Source organism: Heloderma suspectum, chromosome 1, assembly GCF_057233095.1.
Source record: "Heloderma suspectum isolate Gila_16-S chromosome 1, 16-S_ref, whole genome shotgun sequence".
Taxonomy (NCBI): Eukaryota; Metazoa; Chordata; class Lepidosauria; order Squamata; family Helodermatidae; genus Heloderma; species Heloderma suspectum.
This window is the reverse complement of record NC_139458.1, coordinates 138,439,177-138,462,071: the sequence shown is the minus strand read 5'-3', so window position 1 is coordinate 138,462,071 and position 22,895 is coordinate 138,439,177. Positions and strand designations below refer to the sequence as shown.

Below are 22,895 nucleotides of genomic sequence, written 5' to 3'. Positions count from 1 at the left end.
TTCTCCACCAATCCCTGAGCATGCCGAAGCCATAATACAGCATATAACATGCACCAAGGACATGCCAGCCAGCTCAGTGCAAACGGCTTCACTCCCACAGTGCCAGCACAGTGCCAGTGCTGTCACCCCTGACATCATGTCCTTCAGGGTGTCTAATGGCGTACACATCAGGCCAGGCCAGGCCACGCATGTCTCTTGATTTTGCATCATTTGATCACTCACAGCCGAATGAACAGTGAACTCTCTCAGATGCATTGTGTCGAGGTAATGCAATGGAGTATGAAAGCTCTTTCTGTGGGGTTTAATCTCTGATCATCCATTCAGAAATGCAGTCCATCCGCTGATGTTGCAGTCAGCAAGAAATTATGATAACTTGATGTGTGAATCAGTCTAATCAGCCATATTTCCACCTCCAGTAGTCAAATCATGACTTAGAGCCACAACTAAGAGTTCTATTTTACCGGTTTGCAGTGGAGATATAGGATTGCTCCCTTCCCACCCACCCCACCCACCCCCGAAATGGCTTTATGCCTTTAACACCTGCATGTCAGGCAGAAACTCAAAACGTTTAGCTTTTCCCATCACTGCATCTCCATGCCAGTAAAAAGCTGCACCCTTTCCAAATCATTTTATTTGCAAATGCATTGAATGTTAAAACTGTTTGGTATGGTTATACTTTTAATTATTTTTTTAAATTACTGAGATGCTATTGTTTTTATTTATGGTTATTTACTTGAACTTCTATTGCAATAAAAAAGGAAGAAAGTAAAGAGCACTAAGCTGATAATTACCTGCAGCAGCTAAGCAGCAGAACCTGTTTACACCTTTTCTCTACACAGTTCCTCTCCCTGGCCCAAACACTAACAACCAAAGCTAACTTGGAAGTCCCACAAGGTAGATGAAAACTGTTTGCTGAACTGTTATTCAGCCGTGGTGTCCCTTCTGTTAGCCCCAGCACTCTCTCTTTCTTTCTTTTCTTTCTTCTTTCTAAAAGTTAAGACTTTTGTGCATCTTGTTGGTACAAAAGTGCCATTGATTTCAGCGGGGGTTACTGCGGACTGAATATACATAAAGTGTTGGTGGGACTAGGGCCATGAGTCACTTAACCTGAACTTGAAGGGTTAACATGTACCTGAGTGATGTGGGAGGGGATCTCTGGGAGGTCTTTCTGCCTTTTCCTTGTCTTCTCCCTCTATTTTCCTGTCTTCCTCCTCCTGCAAGGGATGCTGACCATGGGGATGACCTCAGGCAACTTATCTTGAGATGGAAGCTTGCTATATCTCCAGTAAAGTCGGTTCGTAACCCACCACTCCAGTGTGTTTTGTTCACATCCATGGCTAACCACTGGGGGCTGATTTGGACATCATACAGGGTGGTCCATGAGCTTAGATGAGACTCTCCATTCTCTGCACTATTTGTTGAGTGAAGTGATTGTGAATAGGAAGAGTGGGCTGAGTAGTTAAGAGATACAAAGAAGGCAGGGACCTAAGAGAAGCAGATGAGATTAAGAAGCGGTGGAAAGAATACACAGAAGAACTATACAGGAAAGATCTTAATGTCCCTGATAGCCATGATAGTGCGGTCACTGAACTTGAGCCGGACATCCTAGAGAGTGAAGTCAAGTGGGCCTTAGGAAGCATCACTAACAACAAAGCTAGCAGATATGACAGTATTCCAGCTGAGCTATTTAAAATCCTAAAAGATGATGCTGTTAAAGGGCTGTACTCAATATGCCAACAAATTTGGAACACTCAACAGTGGCCGCAAGACTGGAAAAGGTCAGTTTACATTCCAGTTCCAAAGAAGGGCAACGCCAAAGAGTGTTCAAACTACTGCACAATTGCGCTCATTTCACATGCCAGCAAGGTGATGCTCAAAATCCTACAAGCTAGGCTTCAGCAGTATGCGAACTGAGAACTACCGGAAGTACAAGCTGGGTTTCGAAGAGGCAGAGAAACTAGAGATCAAATCACCAACATTCGATGGATCATGGAGAAAGCAAGAGAATTCCAGAAAAATGTCTATTTCTGCTTCATTGACTACGCTAAAGCCTTTGATTGTGTGGATCACAACAAACTGTGGCAAATTCTTAAAGTGATGGGAGTACCAGACCACCTTACCTGTCTCTTGAGAAACCTGTAGGAGGGACAAGAAGCAACAGTAAGAACCAGACATGGAACAACCGATTGGTTCAAAATTGGGAAAGGAGTACGACAAGGCTGCATATTGTCACCCTGCTTATTTAACTTATATGCAGAGTACATCATGAGAAACGCCGGGTTGGATGAATCAGAGGTCGGAATTAAGATTGCCGGGAGAATTATCAACAACCTCAGATATGCAGACGATACCACCCTAATGGCAGAAAGTGAAGAGGATCTCAAGAGCCTCTTGTTGAAGGTGAAAGAGGAGAGTGCAAAAGCTGGTTTGAAACTCAACATTAAAAAAACGAAGATCATGGCATCTGGCCCCATCACTTCCTGGCATATAGAAGGGGAAGAAATGGAAGCAGTGACAGATTTTACTTTCTTGGGCTCCAAGATCACCACAGATGGTGACTGCAGCCATGAAATTAAAAGTCGCTTGCTCCTTGGGAGGAAAGCTATGGCAAACCTAGACAGCATAGTAAGAAGCAGAGACATCACCTTGCTGACAAAGGTGCGTCTAATCAAAGCTATGGTTTTCCCATTAGTAATGTATGGCTGTGAGAGCTGGACTATAAGGAAGGCTGAGCGCCGAAGAACTGATGCTTTCGAACTGTGGTGCTGGAGAAGACTCTTACGAGTCCTGTGGACTGCAAGGAGGTCAGATCAGTCCATCCTAAAGGAAATCAACCCTGAGTGCTCATTGGAAGGACAGATAATGAAGCTGAAGTTCAAATATTTTGGCCACCTAATGCGAAGAGAAAACTCTCTGGAAAAGACCCTGATGCTGGGAAAGACTGAAGGCAAAAGCAGAAGGGGACGGCAGAGGATGAGATGGCTAGATAGCATCACCGATGCAATGAATGTGAACTTGAGCACGCTCCGGGAGAGAGCGCAGGACAGGAAGGCCTGGCGTGCTATGGTCCATGGGGTCACGAAGAGTCGGACACGACTGAATGACTGAACAACAACAAAATGTTTGATAGGAGACCTGAGCATGCACAGTGGTGACACCAGATACCTTTCCAAGAGCTCCTAACCCATCAGGCTTCCTACAAGGAGGAGGATGGGAGATTTAAGGTTCAGGCATGCCTTGAGGTTGTCCAGCCCCTTCTTCCTGAATATGGAAGTTAGAGAGAATCGCAGACCTCTATTTTATCATTAATGTAGAAGAAGTAGTAGTTGGATTTAAATACATGCCAAATCCTATAATCATTTCCACTATCATTTTTCATTTTTTCCAGTCTTTTTGGAAAATTTCAGCCACAAATGATAGAAATCTCATCACAGTGAGAATCACATATGCTCAATATTAGAAACAAATGAAAACAACTAACCATGACTGGGTAAAACAAGGGAATATACCTCAGTTTATTAGATAATTAATTTACTGATAGAGAGCTTAATGGTGATGAGGTGGTGTAGCAGAGAAGAGACTGAGCTCCAAATCAGGAAGCGAGAGAAGATTCAAGAGACCAGCCAGTAAATTTCACAGCTGAGCAAGGATTGGCATGTGGGTCCCCTAAACCCAACCAACCTACTGTTTTGTCTGGCTGTGTTTGGGGCTCTGCGATCCCTTGACTTAAAAAACAAACAAATCCCAAAATGATGTGCCAAGAAGCACTGGATTTTGCGATCTGTACAGATGAGTGTAAAGCCCATCTTGCCACAGGTGCTAGTAGTCTGAGAAGGACTGAATGAAAATATGTTTGGCTGCTTCCCTTGGGACAGGAACAACTTTCAAGGGGCGTTTCCTTCTTTCCCTCCCTCTTCCTCTTTCAGCTTTCCACTTATGTGCTACATCAGCTTCCCTTCAATAAGCATCCTGATAATAAAACATCTTCCCAGTACATTAAAGCAAGCCTCCTTGTTGTTGTTCAGTCGTGTCCGACTCTTCGTGACCCCATGGACCATAGCACGCCAGGCCTTCCTGTCCTGCGCTCTCTCCCGGAGCGTGCTCAAGTTCATATTCATTGCATCGGTGATGCTATCTAGCCATCTCATCCTCTGCCGTCCCCTTCTCCTTTTGCCTTCAGTCTTTCCCAGCATCAGGGTCTTTTCCAGGGAGTTTTCTCTTCGCATTAGGTGGCCAAAATATTGGAGCTTCAGCTTCATTATCTGTCCTTCCAATGAGCACTCAGGGTTGATTTCCTTTAGGATGGACTGATGTGACCTCCTTGCAGTCCAGGGGACTCGTAAGAGTCTTCTCCAGCACCACAGTTCGAAAGCATCAGTTCTTCGGCACTCAGCCTTCCTTATAGTCCAGCTCTCACAGCCATACATTACTACTGGGAAAACCATAGCTTTGATTAGACGCACCTTTGTCGGCAAGGTGATGTCTCTGCTTCTTACTATGCTGTCTAGGTTGGCCATAGCTTTCCTCCCAAGGAGCAAGCGTCTTTTAATTTCATGGCTACAGTCACCGTCTGCGGTGATCTTGGAGCCCAAGAAAGTAAAATCTGTCACTGCTTCCATTTCTTCCCCTTGTATATGCCAGGAAGTGATGGGGCCAGATGCCATGATCTTCGTTTTTTTAATGTTGAGTTTCAAACCAGCTTTTGCACTCTCCTCTTTCACCCTCAACAAGAGGCTCTTGAGATCCTCTTCGCTTTCTGCCATTAGGGTGGTATCGTCTGCATATCGGAGGTTGTTGATAATTCTCCCAGCAATCTTAATTCCGACCTCTGATTCATCCAACCCGGCATTTCTCATGATGTACTCTGCATATAAGTTAAATAAGCAGGGTGACAATATGCAGCCTTGTCGTACTCCTTTCCCAAATTTGAACCAATCGGTTGTTCCATGTCTGGTTCTTACTGTTGCTTCTTGACCCTCCTACAGGTTTCTCAGGAGACAGGTAAGGTGGTCTGGTACTCCCATCACTTTAAGAATTTGCCACAGTTTGTTGTGATCCACACAATCAAAGGCTTTAGCGTAGTCAATGAAGCAGAAATAGACGTTTTTCTGGAATTCTCTTGCTTTCTCCATGATGCAGCGAATGTTGGCGATTTGATCTCTAGTTCCTCTGCCTCTTCGAAACCCAGCTTGTACTTCCGGTAGTTCTCGGTTCGCATACTGCTGAAGCCTAGCTTGTAGGATTTTGAGCATCACCTTGCTGGCATGTGAAATGAGCGCAATTGTGCGGTAGTTTGAACACTCTTTGGCGTTGCCCTTCTTTGGAATTGGAATGTAAACTGACCTTTTCCAGTCTTGTGGCCACTGTTGAGTGTTCCAGATTTGTTGGCATATTGAATGCAGCACTTTAACAGCATCATCTTTTAGGATTTTAAATAGCTCGGCTGGAATACTGTCATCTCCGCCAGCTTTGTTGTTACTAATGCTTCCTAAGGCCCACTTGACTTCACTCTCTAGGATGTCTGGCTCAAGTTCAGTGACCGCACTATCATGGCTATCAGGGACATTCAGACCTTTCCTGTATAGTTCTTCTGTGTATTCTTGCCACCTCTTCTTAATCTCATCTGCTTCTGTTAGGTCCCTGCCTTCTTTGTCCTTTATCATGCCCGTCTTTGCACAAAACGTTCCCTTGAGATCTCCAATTTTCTTGAAGAGATCTCTAGTCTTTCCCATTCTGTTGTTTTCCTCCATTTCTTTGCATTGTTCATTTAAGAAGGCCTTCTTGTCTCTCCTTGCTATTCTCTGGAACTCTGCGTTCAGTTGGGTATATCTTCCCCTTTCTCCCTTGCTTTTCGCTTCCCTTCTTTCCTCAGCTACTTGTAAAGCCTCCTCAGACAGCCACTTTGCTTTCTTGCATTTCTTTTTCTTTGGGATGGATTTCGTTGCTGCCTCCTGAACAATGTTACGGATCTCCGTCCATAGTTCCTCAGGCACTCTGTCTATCAGGTCTAATCCCTGAAATCTATTCCTCACCTCCACTGTATATTCATCAGGGATATGATTTAGGTCATACCTGAATGGTTTAGTGGTTTTCCCGACGTTCTTCAATTTCAGCCAAAATTTTGCAAGAAGCAGCTCATGATCTGAGGCACAGTCAGCTCCAGGTCTTGTTTTGACTGACTGTATGGAGCTTCTCCATCTTTGGCTGCAAAGGACATAATCAATCTGATTTCGATATTGACCATCTGGTGACGTCCATGTGTAGAGTCGCCTCTTGTGCTGTTGGAAAAGAGTGTTTGCTATGATCAGCATGTTCTCTTGGCAAAACTCTATTACTTTTGTCCTGCTTCATTTTGTACACCAAGGCCATGCCTGCCTGTTATCCCGGTGATTTCTTGATTTCCTACTTTACCATTCCAATCCCCTATGATGAAGAGGACATCTTTTTTTGGTGTTAGTTCTAGAAGGTGTTGGAGGTCTTCATAGAACCGATCAACCTCAGCTTCTTCGGCCTCAGTGGTTGGGGCATAGACTTGAATTACTGTGATGTTGAATGGTTTGCCTTGGATTCGTACTGAGATCATTCTATCATTTTTAAGATTGTACCCCAGTACTGCTTTTCCCACCCTTTTGTTGACTATGAGTGCTACTCCATTTCTTCTAAGGGATTCTTGCCCACAATAGTAGATATGATGGTCACCTGAATTAAATTCGCCCATGCCTGTCCATTTTAGTTCGCTGATTCCCAAGATGTCGATGTTCAATCTTGCCATCTCATGTTTGACCACCTCCAGCTTACCTTGATTCATTGATCTGACATTCCAGGTTCCTAAACAATATTGTTCTTTACAGCATCGGATTTTCTTTTCACCACCAGACACATCCACAGCTGAGTGTCCTTTCGGGTTTGGCCCAGCCGCTTCACTCTTTCTGGCGCTACTTGGAAATACCCTCTGCTCTTCCCCAGTAGCATATTGGACACCTTCCGACCTGAGGGGCTCATCTTCCGGCGTCATCTCTTTTAGCCTTGTGATACGTTCCATGGGGTTTTCTTGGCAAGAATACTGGAGTGGGTTGCCATTTCCTTCTCCAGTGGACCACATTTTGTCAGAACTCTCTGCCATGACCTGTCCGTCTTGGGTGGCCCTGCACGGCATAGCTTATGGCTTCACTGAGTTACGCAAGCCCCTTCGCCACAACAAGGCAGTGATCCATGAAGGGGAAGCCTCCTTACAGCATAACAAAAAGGGTCTTCCCTCCTCTGTTGCAGGGAAAGGGGGTGTTCCAAGTCCACCCCCCCCCCCAAAGCTTCACTGCCACCTTCAACTGCGCCTGAAAAACAAAAGGTGAAATGGGGGGGAGAAGAAAAAAAAAAACACCACCTTTCTCTCTCCTACCCTTAGCCAGAGCCATCCAATTTGGCACCAGTCTTGCACCCCACCCACCCCTACTGTGTCGCCCAGCCACTACCCCCCCATCACACACACACACACACACACACACACACCACCTTTGCCACAGGGCAAGCAGCAGCAGCCCCACCCTCCTTGCTCTCTGATTGATCCCATTCAAAGCAATCTAATCCAGGAGGGGGGGGTGGCTGTTGCCCCTAGCAATTGCCCTGAGGCCGAGCAGCTCCCCGCCTGTGAAGCAAAATGAATAAAAAGAAACCCAAACAGAAACAGAAAAAAGGAAGGCTGGAAGATGCAGGTAATGGATGTTGAAAACACTTGATGTCAGATTAGGCACTGTTTGGTATGCTCTTTTTTAAAAGATCATTTAGCATTTCTTTAAGTTTCGGGTTGAAAACATGTTATGTCATATCAGGCACTTTTTGGCACGGGGCAAATAAACTGGCACTGAACCATAGAGCAATAAGAGACTGTTTGGCATGGAGCAATTTTTTTTTCAAAGTTTCAGAATTTTCTGCATGTCTGCATTGCTCAAGCTTCAGTTTTTTTATGAGCAAAATCAGTCTGGTAGATCTCTAGTAATAAGCATCATACTAACGTATTCTTATATAGATTATTTAAATCAACTATATTTTCATGTCTTTACTTATTTTGTATAATTCATTCTGCTTTTGCTAGCCATTGTCATGAATTTATTGTCCTCCCCCTTCACCATTAACACCACAGAGATTCAAAGCTTCAAGCTATTATGACTTTATTATGCTAAAGACTAGCCTTTCTACAATGCAGATTCAAATAAGCTCTCAGTCTGCCTCAGGTGCTGAACAACTAATCTAAGATCTCAAATTAGAGACAATGATCCGGAGGGTAGTAAAGTGGCTTACAGTTTGCCTGTGAACACTCACAGCCAAAATTGCTTTGCAGTGATGCCCCTCCCTTAGGGCGGCTCTCTTCTGCATTGGCTTCCTGTACAGTAGCTATCCTGGCGGAGTGTCTAAGCCCTGTCCTTAACTCCTGCTTCAACTTGCAATGCTCCCTAGCATCTCTCAAATCATCCTCCTCGGAAACTTGAGTTCTCACATTGGAGGCAGGAGGCAGTGACTCAGCCCGGGCAATCTGAATCAGAGCCATCAGGTATCTCAAGGGGCTTAACCCTGACAGCCATGGAGGATTTTGTAGAACTATCCAGGGCACTAAAGCTGCAGCTACTGAAAGTCTCATTCATATCCCCTTCCCCAGGAGCTTCTGTGATCCCACAGGAATTGCCCACATATTTTGAAGCCTATCTTTGCAATCCCAAGGACCAGAAATATATCTGCTGAAAATAACTGTGTGATGAAAGCACAGAATACATGCAGCCCTCACTCTGGGGTCTAAGACTTTGGGGAATCACAGAGAATATATCTTCTTTGAAACTATGACCTGGTTTACATGTAGACAACCCAGAGTATGGATTGAGTACAGGTTGTCAGAGAGTGGATTAATACAACATGACAAGACAAACAACCCACAGTTCATAACCAAACAACAAACCATGAGTTCTTCATGGGTTGTTCATGGTTAACAAACTATGGTTTGTTAGCATGGCTGGTTTCACACAACACAACCACCCATGGTTCAGTGACAACCCACACGCAGCCTATACTCAACCCATAACAACCAGGCCTAGGTGTAGCAAAGGAATCAGGTTCAGCCAACCAGCCAGTTTCCAACAGCCTCTTTTGGAAGAGCTAGAAACCCACCACAAGAAAGAGAGCCAAAGCAATGTGGAGAGTCAATCCACTAGACTCCCATCTCTGTGCAGGCTCTGCTCTAGTGTTCTTGCTGGGGCTCATCCAGTCTGCTACTTGCCTCAGTGTGGGTAACACATCCTGTCTCCTCCTCCACCCGTCAGCAACACCTGCATCTGTCTTGCGTACACATTGAAGGAAATCTAGCAGCTTTCAGTTTATTTCCAGTTGCTGTATCCCCAACAGGCTGGCATAGCTTCAACACCCATTCAGCCCATCTATGGGGTCTTTGAGCTCTCCAGCCTCCCAGCCCTCCCTGCCTTCTGGTGTGGTAAGTGATTGGATATGAACAGGGCACAATTCTCAGGAGGTTGGTGGTAGGGCTCTGGGCCGTTGTCCTCCTTAGATACCCCTATTTCCTCCTGTGTGACTGGTGTCCTCTCTCCTTGATCTCCTTACTAATCCACAGTCCCTAGGGATTTCCTCAGCATTTCCAGCTGACTTTGCTGTTTTCCTCCCCTCTGCTTTATTGGCCTGTGGCTCCACCATGACCGTCACACAGTGGCCACCATTTGCTGGCTTCCAGCAAGAGCAGAATCTGACATTCAGCTGCTCTCTTTCAGACAGCTTAAACTACCATTTCTTCTGGTATTGCCAGCTGCCTGGGAAGGTAGAGCTGCAATGCCTTGGGACCTGATACCATTACTCTGAGAAGCTGAACATGGATAAACTCAACCATAATCTGACTGACCAGCTGAGAGGGGAATGATTGGACAGGGAAAAGAAAATGAGCCTGTAGCTTGGAGGTCCGCAGCCTAGTGACATGGGGCTGTATCTGTGTGTTGCAAGTGACACACAGTGGGACAGGCAGGAATCAGCGCCAGTGCAAAACATCCCCAGGCTTTCCTGGTTTCTGCTGACAGCTCTCCCAATGTCATCTCCATGTCGTATCCCTCCCTACTCTCTTGTGTGTTCTCCCACTCCAATTCCCTTGGAAAAGGAAGGCCGAAAAGTCATCAGCAGTAAAGAGGAGCTGCATAAATGTAGCACCGCTCACTCGCTACACAAGGAAGAGAACACTTTGGGTAGAATCCAACTAAAGTCCTACTTAGACTGAAATGAATAGGTCTTAAGTTAGTCATGAGTAACTGAAGTCCCATTTATTTAATTGGGTCTCCTCTAAGTAGGGCTAGAGTTGGATTCTGCCCCTTGACTTCTCTTCATGGTTTGCTCATCCAACCACTTTTGAGTGCACCTCTGTAGTCTGACAGTATAGCAATGATCCCTGAAAGTATAGACTATTCTTTCAGGCATCACTCCCTACAAGAGGGGTGTTGAAGCTCTGGCCTGTGAGCCAACTCTGGCCCTTCTGTGTTCTGCAACTGGTCATGCCTCCTTCGTAGAATGATAGGGTTGGAAGGGGCCTACAAGACCATGGAGTCCAACCCCCTGCTCAGTGCAGGAAGCCTGATTCCCAGGCAGTTTCCCATCCGAGTACTAGCCAGGACTGACCCTGCTTAGCTTCTGAGATCAGACAAGATCCTTCTCCTGGTCCCGCCCCCTTTCCTCCAACCACTGATCATTTGATGGGTTTGTGCTTTTGCACAGTTCTTCTCCTCCCCACCCCCAGTTAAAAGGTGAAATACCTCTCCTAGAGATGAGTCATGGGCAGTAAGAGCTTTGAAATAAAATATGCTGGTATTTTGGCTCTGCCCCTTTTGCCTTCAGCCCTGCCCACTGCTGGAATGCGGCCTCTGAGAGCTTCTCCAAAACCAAAGTCGGGCCTCAGGCTGAAAGGGGCTCAACACCCCTTCCCTGCAGCCTGTGGGCACACTGAAGCCATGATCTACTTCAAATTGGTGGCCATCACTACATGTTGTGGTTGTGAATTCCATAGTTTAACTATGTGCTCCGTGCAGAAGTTCTTCCTTTTATCTGTCCTGAATCTCCCACCAATCAGTTTCTAGTATTATGAGAGAGGGAGAAAAATGTCTCCCTACCCGCTTTCTCCCTACCCATATCCATATCTCCCTGTCCATATCTATATGGAACCTCCATGTTCAGTGCCAGAGTGTCATGGGTACCACTTGCTGTGAAGCAACAGCAGGGCAGGGCCGTTGCCTTCCCAGACCCTGGGAAGCCATGGTGGGCTGTGGTGATCTTGCCACAGGTGATCATGAAGACCTGGGGCCATCGGAAGGATTGCTCCCATTTCTCCCCTGAAAAAGGATTTATGCATTTACAAGCTGCATGGCAGGCAGAAATTCAGGGACTACATCTTTCCCACCCACCCCTCATCACTGCACCTCCATGCTGCACCTGTTGAATTTCTGCCTGTCGTGCACAGGTGTTGCAAGATTTGTGGTGTTTAATAGCACAGCAATAGGAGAGTGCAGGTGAAAGGCAATCTTTGGCTTTCAAATCAAACAAAGGTCCTAATCGGGCGCAGGCATTTAAAATCACACACTCACACACACCTGTCGATGTATCATCCTCATAAGAATAAATGTGAACAGGTGCTCCGGCTGGCTTTAGTCCAATTTAGTGGGGCTTAGATTTGGAAGGATGCACAGGGCTGCACTACACCAGGTTTCCCCAAGCTGGTGTTCCCTAGGAAGCATGGCCGTGCCGCATGCAATTCCCCAGCCTGGTGCCTTCCAGGTGTGTTGGACTACACCTCCCACCTGCCACTGGCCATGCTGGCTGAGAATGATGGGAGTTGCTGTCCAACACATCTGCAGGGCACCAGGCAGTGGAGGCTGGTGGCTCCGATGTCAGTGGGGCAGTGAATCTGCTCTGCATTTCAGCCAGAACTCTAAAAGAGCTGTCCAAGTTGTTCCAGCACCTTGGATAGCTCCTTTCGAGTTCTGACTGAAACCCGGAGCGGAGCCTCTCTCTCACTCTCTCTCTCTCTCACACACACACACACACACACACCCCGGCATCGGAGCCACCAAGTTGGGGGAGGCTGCCCCACAGGGCTCCAGTCCCATCTCCACAGACTACTTGGCGAGTTCGTTCCCTTTGCATTCAGCGGGACGGACTCGTGAGTCAAGCAAGCTGCCGAGAAAATGCGGCGCCGGCGCCGGCGGCGGCTCACAGGCAAAGCCGGCCCCGTCGCGCGCCCCAACCCCGCCCCCGCCCCCGCCGCACGCGCGGCGCAGGGAAGCCGGCGGGAGCTGCAGCAAAGCGGCGCCTGGCCGCGGCGGGGGCACCGCGGTGCGGCCGGAGCGGGCGCCTTCGCAGTGCCCCGCCGCTCCCTTTCCGCTCCCTGCCGGAGGCACGACGGGACCTCTGCCCCCAGCCCGCCTCGGAGCGCGGCTCGCCCAAGTGCCCGGCGGAGCGGCGGAGCGGCGCCGGCCGCGGCGCTCCCCTCAGGAATCCGCCGCGGAAGGTGCCAAGCGCCGCAAGGCAACGACCGGGGAGGACGAGGGGCCGGGCGGGCGTCGAGCAGTGGAGCCTGGCGGCTCCGATGCCAGCGGGGCTGGGGCCCCGCTCTGGGTTTCAGCCGGCGCCAGCCAGGACGCCACAGGAGCTCCCCGAGGCGCTGAGCCCACCCCCCGATCGGTTCCGCGCCTGGGGCCGCGCCTTCAGAGCTCTGACGGAAGCCCGGCGCGGAGCCGCAGCCCCGCGGACGCCGGAGCCACCGGCCTGCGCTGCTTCGGAGAACTCCCCGCCCGCGCGTTTCCCGAGGGCCGCTCCCGCCAGCCCGCAGGCGCCGGGGGCCGCAGGGGCCCCGGGGCGACGGACTCCGCATCCGGCAGCAAAGCCGGACGGGAGGGCGGCCCCGGCTCCGCGGGGGGCTGGCGCTCAGCCCGGCGAGGAGCCGCGGGGGCCTGCGCGGGTGCGGGGACTCGGGGCGCGAGCCTTGGCCTCGTTGCTCCCGGAGGCGTCAGCGGGGAGGGGGAGGCCCGCCCGCCCGCTGCCCCGGGAGGGAAGAGGGCGCGCGGAGGGGACGGCCGGCGGCAAGGGAGGCGGGGCGGCGGGGGGCTGCCCGGCAGAGCGCTCTCGCGGGCGAAGTGCCCCTGCTCCCGCGTGGCAGCCCTGCCGCGAGAGGCTCCGGCGCCCTGGAGGGACCTGGCTGGGTGCGGCCCGCAACTGGCTGCCTTGGGACGGAGGCTGGCTGGCGGAGGCTGAGCCCGCCTGCGGCCCCGCGGGAGCGTGCGGGGCGGCGGCGAGCGCGGAAGCCTCTCCGGGGGGCAGCCGGGAAGGCTTTTCGCGCGAGCACGCCTCAGGGAATGCAGCTCCCCGTCAAAGGGGAGCCCGAAGGCGCTCGGCTCCCCTGTCGCGGCCGGGAGAGGGCTCGGGCACTCTGCTCTCTGCCCCCCCCCCCGCACACACATTTTCCAGATGCTGCTCGACGTCCCCCACGAAAGGGGGATTTCTCAGGGAGGGATCCGCTCAGGAAGCCCAAAGGGCGAGAATGGGCTGACCCGGTGTTGAGCAGTGGAGGCTGGCAGCTCCGATTTCAGTGGGGTTGCGAACCCATTCTGGGTTTCAATCAGAACCAGTCAGAACTCTAAAGGAGCTAACCAAGGTGCTGAGCCCAAAATCAGTTCAGTGCCTAGAATAGCTCATTTGGAGTTCTGACTGGTTCTGACTGAAACCCAGAGTGGATTCACTACCCTATTGACATAGGAGCCACCAGCCTCCACTGGAAACTAGTGTAGCTAGATGTAAAAGAGGACAGGGCTCCTGCACCTTTACATTCCCTCTTCTACACAAGTACTAAAGGTGCAGGATACCCTCCTTTTTTTACTTCTGTCCACTCAACTTGGAACCAGCTCTCAAGTCCTCAGCAAGTAATGTCTTTCTCTCAGTATTGATGAGGGCTAGAAACCTGCTGAAAACCCCATGGAACGTATCACAAGGCTAAAAGAGATGACGCCGGAAGATGAGCCCCTCAGGTCGGAAGGTGCCCAATATGCTACTGGGGAAGAGCAGAGGGTATTTCCAAGTAGCACCAGAAAGAGTGAAGCGGCTGGGCCAAAGCCGAAAGGACACTCAGCTGTGGATGTGTCTGGTGGTGAAAAGAAAATCCGATGCTGAACAATATTGTTTAGGAACCTGGAATGTCAGATCAATGAATCAAGGTAAGCTGGAGGTGGTCAAACATGAGATGGCAAGATTGCACATCGACATCTTGGGAATCAGCGAACTAAAATGGACAAGCATGGGCAAATTTAATTCAGGTGACCATCATATCTACTACTGTGGGCAAGAATCCCTTAGAAGAAATGGAGTAGCACTCATAGTCAACAAAAGGGTGGGAAAAGCAGTACTGGGGTACAATCTCAAAAATGACAGAATGATCTCAGTACGAATCCAAGGCAAACCATTCAACATCACAGTAATTCAAGTCTATGCCCCAACCACTGATGCCGAAGAAGCTGAGGCTGATCGGTTCTATGAAGACCTCCAACACCTTCTAGAACTAACACCAAAAAAAGATGTCCTCTTCATCATAGGGGATTGGAATGGTAAAGTAGGAAATCAAGAAATCACCGGGATAACAGGCAGGCATGGCCTTGGTGTACAAAATGAAGCAGGACAAAAGCTAATAGAGTTTTGCCAAAAGAACACGCTGATCATAGCAAACACTCTTTTCCAACAGCACAAGAGACGACTCTACACGTGGACATCACCAGATGGTCAATATCGAAATCAGATTGATTATGTCCTTTGCAGCCAAAGATGGAGAAGCTCCATACAGTCAGTCAAAACAAGACCTGGCGCTGACTGTGGCTCAGATCATGAGCTGCTTCTTGCAAAATTTCGGCTGAAATTGAAGAACGTCGGGAAAACCACTAAACCGTTCAGGTATGACCTAAATCATATCCCTGATGAATATACAGTGGAGGTGAGGAATAGATTTCAGGGATTAGACCTGATAGACAGAGTGCCTGAGGAACTATGGACGGAGATCCGTAACATTGTTCAGGAGGCAGCAACGAAATCCATCCCAAAGAAAAAGAAATGCAAGAAAGCCAAGTGGCTGTCTGATGAGGCTTTACAAGTAGCTGAGGAAAGAAGGGAAGCAAAAAGCAAGAGAGAAAGGGGAAGATATATCCAACTGAATGCAGAGTTCCAGAGAATAGCAAGGAGAGACAAGAAGGCCTTCTTAAATGAACAATGCAAGGAAATCGAAGAAAACAACAGAATGGGAAAGACTAGAGATCTCTTCAAGAAAATTGGAGATCTCAAGGGAACGTTTTGTGCAAAGACGAGCATGATAAAGGACAAAGAAGGCAGGGACCTCACAGAAGCAGATGAGATTAAGAAGAGGTGGCAAGAATACACAGAAGAACTATACAGGAAAGATCTTAATGTCCTTGATAGCCATGATAGTAATGTCCTTGATAGCCATGATAGTGCGGTCACTGAACTTGAGCCGGACATCCTCGAGAGTGAAGTCAAGTGGGCCTTAGGAAGCATTAGTAACAACAAAGCTAGCAAAGATGACAGTATTCCAGCTGAGCTATTTAAAATCCTAAAAGATGATGCTGTTAAAGTGCTGCATTCAGTATGCCAACAAATTTGGAACACTCAGCAATGGCCGCAAGACTGGAAAAGGTCAGTTTACATTCCAATTCCAAAGAAGGGCAATGCCAAAGAGTGTTCAAACTACCGCACAATTGCGCTCATTTCACATGCCAGCAAGGTGATGCTCAAAATCCTACAAGCTAGGCTTCAGCAGTATGCGAACCGAGAACTACCGGAAGTACAAGCTGGGTTTCGAAGAGGCAGAGGAACTAGAGATCAAATCGCCAACATTCGCTGCATCATGGAGGAAGCAAGAGAATTCCAGAAAAACATCTATTTCTGCTTCATTGACTATGCTAAAGCCTTTGATTGTGCGGATCACAACAAACTGTGGCAAATTCTTAAAGTGATGGGAGTACCAGACCACCTTACCTGTCACCTGAGAAACCTGTAGGAGGGTCAAGAAGCAACAGTAAGAACCGGACATGGAACAACCGAGTGGTTCAAAATTGGGAAAGGAGTACGACAAGGCTGCATATTGTCACCCTGCTTATTTAACTTATATGCAGAGTACATCATGAGAAATGCCGGGTTGGATGAATCAGAGGTCGGAATTAAGATTGCTGGGAGAATTATCAACAACCTCCGATATGCAGACGATACCACCCTAATGGCAGAAAGTGAAGAGGATCTCAAGAGCCTCTTGTTGAGGGTGAAAGAGGAGAGTGCAAAAGCTGGTTTGAAACTCAACATTAAAAAAACGAAGATCATGGCATCTGGCCCTATCACTTCCTGGCATATAGAAGGGGAAGAAATGGAAGCAGTGACAGATTTTAATTTCTTGGGCTCCAAGATCACCGCAGACGGTGACTGTAGCCATGAAATTAAAAGTCGCTTGCTCCTTGAGAGGAAAGCTATGGCAAACCTAGACAGCATAGTAAGAAGCAGAGACATCACCTTGCCAACAAAGGTGCGTCTAATCAAAGCTATGGTTTTCCCAGTAGTAATGTATGGCTGTGAGAGCTGGACTATAAGGAAGGCTGAGCGCTGAAGAATCGATGCTTTCGAACTGTGGTGCTGGAGAAGACTCTTACGAGTCCCCTGGACTGCAAGGAGGTCAAATCAGTCCATCCTAAAGGAAATCAACCCTGAGTGCTCATTGGAAGGACAGATAGTGTAGCTGAAGCTCAAATATTTTGGCCACCTAATGCGAAGAGAAAACTCTCTGGAAAAGACCCTGATGCTGGGAAAGACTGAAGGCAAAAGCAGAAGGGGACGGCAGAGGATGAGATGGCTAGATAGCATCACCGATTCAATGAATATGAACCTGAGCACGCTCTGGGAGAGAGCGGAGGACAGGAAGGCCTGGCGTGCTATGGTCCATGGGGTCACGAAGAGTCGGACACAACTGAATGACTGAACAACAACAACAAGAAACCTGCTGATCCATAGGTCTTTTTCAAGTTGCAAGGGAAAGGGCTGGAACAGGACTAAATATCTGCAGGTTTATTTATTTATGATATTTATGCTGCCCTGTTCCATAGTAAAGTTCTCCAGACACCTTACTTTAAAAAAAGGCTATAGAAAAGAAGCATAAAATCAAAAGCAGCAAAGATACATCAAGGAACAAAACTCACAGCAGCTCCAGAATCCAAATGTTAAAAATGGCATGGCAGCCTGACTCTTCTTTGTTATTTAAAAGATGTCTATTTTGCCCTCCAGCAGAGCTTCCAGGGCAACTTCTGAGTACTTGGCGTGGCAACTGTAACTTTTTTGCATGCTGGGGGGAGGGATGAGTGTTGTCTAAAAACCCCAGTCTGAAATGTCCCATCTTGGTGGGGATGGGGAGGTCTATGATGGAGGAGGAGGAGGAGGAGAAGAAACATGATGCTGAGGATGAGGATGATTAAACCTGACTTCCTCTATTTTCTCCCACATCAGCTTTGGCCCCTTCTGAGATTCAGCATAGTCTTCAGGCAGCATATTTCATTTTCCTGATCCTGGCTGCCTAGAGCTTGGCCTGTATGGGGACCTGAGGCCCTCCAGATATTGGTGGACTGGGACTCCCATCAGCCTTAGCCAGCATAGCCAATGGTGAGGGATGCTGGGAGCTGCACTCCAACATCTGGACGGCCACACAGTGTTCCACATCCCTGACCTATGGCACTGCTCTGTGGATCTACACAACATGTAAGAAAACAGGTTAGGGCCCCAACTTGCCCACTGAAATATGGAAGGTACGGCTTCCTTAGCAACTGGGAACAATGTTCAGTGTGTCCAAAGGTCTTGATGACTTCTCCAGCATATGGTGGGAACCCATATTGGAGTGATGTGGCAGGATATATGCTTTAATGTGAATCATTGTGTTGATGTTGTCCCTATTCTTACTATTTCCTCCTCCTCCTCTCTCTCTCCCTCTCTCCCTCTCTCTTCAACTATAGGTCCATAAAGGGTTGTGAGCTGGAGGGGTTGTGGCTTCACCTGTTGACATCAACTACAACAGAGCTACATCGCCTCGTAAAGCGGGGCACCCTGGGCATGCTTACTTTAGCAGAGAAGCTGTTCCGGTTGGAATCCATTCACTCTGCTCTGAAGCCTCCATAGCTATCTTCTCAAGCACTTCAAAAAAATCAGATTAGTAATAATTTCCAGTGTTACTGGGGAAACTTTCTCTTAAAGTTGTCAACCAGCTTTTAAGAAAATGTTATTCGCTATGTGGCTTTTAGAGTGCAATCCATGTAGATGTGTGTAGGTTTATATAGTGCAAAAATCTCAATGAAGATGCATTTTCTGAGGATTCAAAACATACATATATTCATTCATTCATTATACTTTTATACCACCCCATAAGCCAAGTTTTCTGGGTGGTGTACAATACATTAAAAGCATAAACATACAAACAATGAAACAATAAATAAAAAACTGAATAAGCCTACTGCTCATTGCCAGAAGGAAAGGTCATTTAAAAATATTGTGTTCCTCAAATTTGGGGAAACAGAACTTTCCTATTATAGTAACATGCCAAAATGGCTTCAAATGTGGAACACATTCAAATTCCATCACTATCCTGGAATAGCCTGCCCTGCTTTAAGATATATGTTGGCACTGACTTCAACCTAGCACTAAAACAGACTCCAGCACTGTCAATTCCAGTTCCCTGCGGTTCATATTGACAGAAGTAAAGAAAACATACCGATCTCACTCTTGTGATGCAACGTGTCTACTAGAATAGGATGCAAACTGTCAAGAAAGCCATCTTGAAGTTCTCTGAATCATCTGGTGCAGAGGAGTCAGCCAGCACATCTGTGAATCCTGTACAGCAGCAGCAGGTCTCTCAGGAATCTTCCTCCTTGTAGTCGGAGAGAGTTTTAATTGGCAATTAAAGCTTTGATAGATTAATCACATCTTGCTGAGGTCAGTCAGGACAAACCATTTGTTCCATTGGTTTTGGTGGGACTTGTTGTCCAGTACTTTCTAACTTAAGGGAGGCTCACTTCCCTATGACTGTCCTATCAAAAGAATGGAAACTGCTTTCAAGTAAACATGCAGAGGATCAGGCAGTCACACAACTAGCTTATTTATTTATTTATTTATATTTATTTCATTTCTATACCGCTAATAGCCAAAGCTCTCTGGGTGGTTCACAAAAATTAAAACCAAAACCACGCTTGACCAGATTGTTAAATGATTTCTGCAAAGTTCATAGCCTTACTTTTGGGCTATGAGCCATTAACCCAGGGGTGCAGAACCTCAGGCCTGGGGGCCAAATCCGGCCCTCTTGTAGTCCCAGTCTGGCCTTCCAGGATTCCCCAGATGGCCATACCCCCTTCTCTTGGCCCCATCCCTTTCCTCCAACCACCAATCTTTTGGTGGTTTCCTGGCTTTTGTTCACTCCCCTCCCCCCAGTCTAAAAGGTTGAAATGCCTCTCCTAAGGTTTAGAGCTTTTCTACACAAGGCATTTATCATGTGCTCACCTTTCCCTATTCACAGTTGTTTACAGGTTCTTTAAATGACATGCAGACCCTCCAGTTTTGCTTCTGTTTGTAAACAGCACTCTCAACAAGTTTTTTTGAATACAGAAAACGGGGTATTATTTCTGATGGCAGAAAGAAAACTGTTTCTTCCTGTGTATTTACACTATTCTGCTAGAGCACAGTGCCACCTAGAGGTTATGTAGTGGAAAAGCAGGAAAGGAAATGCACTTCGTGTAGTACTCAGATCTCAGTTCTGTGACAAAACCAAAAGTAGATGCAACAGATTAACAGCTTCATGTAGAAAAGCCCTTGGTTACTGGCAGTTTAAAGTAAAATATGCTAGTGTTTTTTGTATTGTGGCCCCATTCCTTTTGTTCTGCCCCTTTTGCCTTCAGCAGAACCCAGCACTGGAATGCAGCCCACCTGAGAGCCTCTCCAAAACTAAATTCCATCCTCAGGCTGAAAGAGGTTCTGCACCGCACCCCAGCATTAAGCAATCAAACACATTTACTCTGAAGGAGAGTCCCACTGGTTTAAATGGGACCTATTCCCTTGCAAACCTAGGATTGCACCCTGTGTTGTTACAGCTACTCTTCCAGCATAATAAAAGGATGCAAATTCTCCTCTCTCGCCAACTCATGCAAAAATGTATACATCTGAATGGTCATTCATGATATCATCATGCTAAACACACCAATCTCATTCTGGAGAAACCTAGGGCTGGATCTGGGGCTCTACAATGTTCTACATTAGTATCATGTGAACTTGATAATATAACAGAGACAGAAAACTCAGGAGTCCAAGCTGCACTGATGTCCTGTAAGTGTTGGAGACAACTTAAACACTTGGACAGCAGGGTTTACCCAATTGTGATAAACTATACACCTTGGTGTTGTGACATTACACTCTACTCATATTGCCATATGCAATGAGAATGAAAGCACAAAGGACTGGAGCTGACCCTCTGAAGGTGGAAAAAATGAACATCTTGGCATACCCATGGTCAAGGACAAGTTAAAGCATACTTGAACTGCCTTCTTTCTACCACTCCGCAGCCTCAAGGGTTGCCATGTGTTGGTTCTTCCATTAGACACAGAGTGGCTGGGTTCACACAGCATGCGAATCCTTTTTTCTTGAACAAGCCACTTTGAGAACCCATGGTTTGTTGTTGGATTGTTCAGTGTGATTAACAAGCCACACTGCATGGTTAACAAACTTACCTGTGGAAAATGTCCTGGTTTCGGACAACATGCTAACTCATGGTTTAACAGACAACGCATGGTTCAATAACAACCTGCACACAATCACTGAGTGTGGGTTTGCATGTTGTGTGAACCCAGCCTATTCCTTGTATCACAATTAAGGGCAGGGTTCCTGTGCCTGACAGTTGAATTGCAGGCAAAAATTCAACAGGTATAGCCTTTCCCCCACCATTCCATACTAGGAAATGATTCACCTGATGAAGTTTCATGCAGCTTGTAAAGTCACCATGCTTACCAAGCACCATGCCACTATGGAATTATAATTGCACCTTGGAGGAAACGTTCATCTCCTTGTACTGTGGAAACATGCGAAACCACAGGGCACAGGAAGTGGGGGCTGGTTTTTTTTTACTGCAAAGACATTTTAGAAACATCACAGATCCAAAGTCTGTCAATGGAAGCCAGGGCCTGAGCCTTGCAGGGGAAAATTCTCTGCAATGGAGAGACACTCCCAACAGGTACACACTGCCCTAAAGTCGGGTTCTTACTCTCAAATGGGATAAAACAGGGCGGAATACCTTCTGTTTTAAGGGTGGCATTACACTTTCTCCACTCACTTTTGGAGAGCCCAAAAATTCAGGCAGCTGTGTTGATCCATACCAAAAATCCAATATGCAATCACAGGTGTTAAATACATGCGCATGTGTGCACATACGCGCACGTGCACACACGCGCACGTGCACACACGAGAGGCAGTCTTGATATAAGGATGTGCAGTGGAGTATGCCTTATAGTGTGGAGAGTTTAAAAGAATTTATTGTATTTTGTAGACATGACTAGTTCTATGAGAGTGTTGTGAGATAACTATGAGTAATGGATTGCCTTCTTAGAAATGAAGGAACGTATGGGTTGGTCAAGTAGAGAAAGCTGCTTCGCTTACCAAGAAAGCCCTTATCTAGGTGTTGCTGGTGTGGATGGAAGACCCGGCTGCATTGGGAACAATGGGAATGCTGGTATGACCAGGTCTGAAACTAAGGGTGAGGTCATTGACATCATAGGGGTTATGATAGAGCAGGGTTAGATTTGCTCAGCAGAGAGAGAACGAGACACCCATCATCCGTGCTAAGGCTGGCTTCGGCCACCATGCCTTCCAATTAGGTAATTATGAAACTTTGACTGTTAGATTGAAAGGAACCTAGGTTTTACTATGTTAACAATATGCTGACTATTTTCATTATAATTTTAATTATCATAACTTGTGTGTATTTAGGGATGTTTGCAATCTGCATCATCTTAGCTAAAGCTTGTTATTCTCTTAGACCGTTTGAGCAATAAATATATATTATTTAATACCAACTTTGTGTTGTCTGGCTTGAGAAAAAAATTTCAGGGACCACTACCCATACTTTAATTCTTGAAGCTCAAAGCACTCAATAAAGCATTGTAAATCTATCACTAAGTGGGATCTGTCCTTAATCTGTCTTGATCCGGTGAGTGTCAGGGCTTCTCCACACAGAGCTTTTATCCTGCTATTGAGATTGGTTACTCACAGATGTTTGCCAGTCTTTTTGATGACATCGTCAACCTCCAGGGCATCTCCCACACTAAATGACCTTTATTCCGTTTTTTAAAAGATCAGAGATAATGAGTGATCAAATTACAGCATCTGAGTTCCACTTGAATTCCCTTGTGCAAAGGGAAGAGCTGCAATAAGATGTCCTAGACCACAGCGCCATCTAGTGGCTGTATAATGAAACATATGGAAGACCCAGATAAGGGGGAGAAGGAGGGGGGAAGCAGGCACGTGTAAAGGGAGTCCGTTGTGATCCTGCATTTAAAATGGAAGCAGAAAGCCCTGTTTTAAATGTGGGATTTTAGGCTGGTGTAGAGATGCTCTCAGACACATCCATTCAAGCTTGGGAAACAAAGTCTGATGGAGCGAGAAGAAATTACTACAATAAAGGTAAACTGCAGCCTTATCTATGATGTTTTGTTGTTCCCCTGTTGCCCAGCTTGTCCATCTTTCTCTGCATTGATGTGAGCTGCCCATTGGCCAGCTTCTCCACCTTTGGCCAGAATGATGGGGCAGGGATC

At 47.2% G+C, this 22,895-nt stretch overlaps 1 non-coding gene across 1 annotated transcript; it reads right to left on the bottom strand.

Annotated features, from left to right (window-relative positions):
- Window positions 1-10,216: 10,216 nt before the first annotated feature.
- On the bottom strand, window positions 10,217-10,442 carry LOC146358045 (small nucleolar RNA U3). The gene has a single exon (XR_014787042.1). It is a non-coding gene; the product is annotated as a small nucleolar RNA U3 (small nucleolar RNA).
- Window positions 10,443-22,895: the final 12,453 nt, after the last annotated feature.